We start from the raw sequence: 2,533 nt of genomic DNA on the forward strand, positions 1-2,533 counted from the left end.
AGGGAGAGGGAGAGGGAGAGGGAGAGGGAGAGGGAGAGGGAAAGACTGGGGACCCAGGAAATCTGAGGCTCCATTAAGAGAGCCATGAAAGGAATTCCTCAAGCACTGGCCCTCAAATGACCCTCTTGATTGAAGCCAGAAGCCAGTGGCAGCGCCTCGACTGAGCTAAAGTGATAAAATCCCCAATAACCATGGCCAAAGTGGAGGTACTTTACAGTTCTCTTAGAAATGTTGAAGCAGACAGGGATGGGTATGTACAAAAACTAAGGAAAATTTAGAAGCACCAATGTTAACTTTTTAAAACAGCAGTAAATACACACATGTGTGATGTGTATTAGATTTAAATTATTATTCTCCAGAGGAAGAAAGCAACGATACTGTCAAAGACTAAGGAGGGGGAGGTTTCAAGCCTTGGAACTACAGTGTTGCTCAGAAGACAGCTGAATTTAAAATTAGTGAGGGCCACATGCCTTTAATTCTGACACTCCAGAGGCTGAGGCAGGCAAATCTCTGAGGTCATGGCCAGCCTGGCCTACATTGGCCAGTCAAAGCTACACAGTGGAACCTTGTCTCAAATAAATAAATAAATAAATAAATAAATAAATAAATAAATAAATAAATAAATAAATAAATAAATAGCCTGGCAGTGGTGGCACAGTCTTTTAATCCCAGCACTTGGGAGGCAGAGGCCAGCCTGGACTACAGAATGAGTTCCAGGACAGCCAGGGCTATACAGAGAAACCCTGTCTAGAAAACCCAAAATAAATAAAGGAAGGAAGGAAGGAAGGAAGGAAGGAAGGAAGGAAGGAAGGAAGGAAGGAAGGAGGAGGGTGAGTTAGAATAGTAGCTGTGGGGGTGGAAATAAGGTGAGCCATTTGCAAGACAGCCTGTGGAATCCAGGTTGCAGGTCTATGCAGAAAGCAGAAGAAAAGGAAGCAAACAGCCAACCGACAGAAGTATTTGGCTTCTCATCTGAGTGCACATAGTGAAGATGCTTGGGAAAGGCAGAAGAAAGCTGAGGGCTGATAAGGAACAGGACTTCCACGAGCGGAGCTAGGGGGTGGGTGTCCTGTTGCCTATCCCTGTCTTCCTTCCCTGTCTGTCCTGAAGTTTCTGTATTCTGACAGAAGCTGGCTGAGAGAATCTGAAATAGGAAACATTTCACACTCACAACACTCCTTCCAACTCCCTGTTCATCAAAGGGAAGCCCAGAGAAGTTAAAATCCAAGGAAGGGACAGTTTCAACCACGAGATGATCAACAGCATCAAGCATTAGTGAAAGTAAAGGACCTGGACTTTGTATGCAGCACAGGTGGCCAACCACGCAGGAAAATATGGCTTCACTCCCAGCACCGCATAAACCGGGCACATAATCTGACCCCTCAGGGTGGCAGCGTCCTCTGTTTCAAAGCCAGCCTGGGACACATGAGGCCTGGCCAAAGAACCAAAAACCAAACCAAAACAAAAAACAGAAGTTCAAGAAGGACCATTTGGCAAAAGAAAGCACAAGGAAAACTGGGGTAGGGTAGGATGGGAGAGTAGCCAGAATTTGCAAGTGCCAAATACTGAGGGAAGAGTGGATTTACCTGACTCTGCCCTGCACACAGTAGCTTACACATATTAGTGGGTGTTGATATTTATGTTTCCTAGAAACATGGTGGTCAAATTTTTTTTTTTAAAAGCTAGTAGCTTAGTGGGAGTAGCTTAGTAAAGAAATAAAGCAGTGGACGCCAAGTGTAGACAGATGTGAAGGCTCTACAGAAACCACACCTATAGGGCAGGAAGGAGCAGGTGGCACATTGAGCCTTAGTAAATGGTACTACAGTAACTAACCTAGGAGAGGAGGGTGAGAGCAAGTCCAGACTACAGGGGAAGAAATGAGGGGTGGATCCTCAGGTTAGCCCTCCTTTCTTCTATCCCCACCCCATTTTTCTTTCTAAGACAAGGTCTTCCTATGTAGCACAGGTTGGCCCCAAATGTATAGTCCTCCTGCCTCAGTTTCTAGAGTGTTGGGATTATGACCGTGCTCTACCACACCTGGCTTTCTGGGTGATTTTTTTTTTTTTTGAGATTCTATTTACTTTTATTTTCTCTGTATAGGTATTTCGCTTGCATGTACGTCTGCATGCCATATGTGTACAGTGCCCAAGATAGAGCAAAAGAATCTAGTGGTGGATCCCCTGGGACTAGTTACAGCCAGTTAGTTGTAAGCTGCCATGTGGGTTTTGGGAATTGAAACAAGATCCTCTGGAAGACCAGTGTCTTGGCTAGTTTTTTTTTTTTTTTTTCGATTGCCGTGGACAATAAACTACAACCACAGCAACTTATGAAAGAAAGCACTTGCTTTGGGGCTCACAGTTCCTGAGGATAGCAGAATCCATGACTATCTTGACTAGGAGGTAGCAGTAGCAAAGGGCAGGCATAGTGCTGTAGCAGTAGCTGAGAATTTACGGGTAGCAGAGAGAGGGGGAGGGGGAGAGGGAGGGAGAGGGAGAGGGGTGGGGAAGTAGGGAAATGGGAAAAATGGTGGAGA

This window comes from Mus pahari, chromosome 10 (assembly GCF_900095145.1).
Source record: "Mus pahari chromosome 10, PAHARI_EIJ_v1.1, whole genome shotgun sequence".
Classification (NCBI taxonomy): Eukaryota; Metazoa; Chordata; class Mammalia; order Rodentia; family Muridae; genus Mus; species Mus pahari.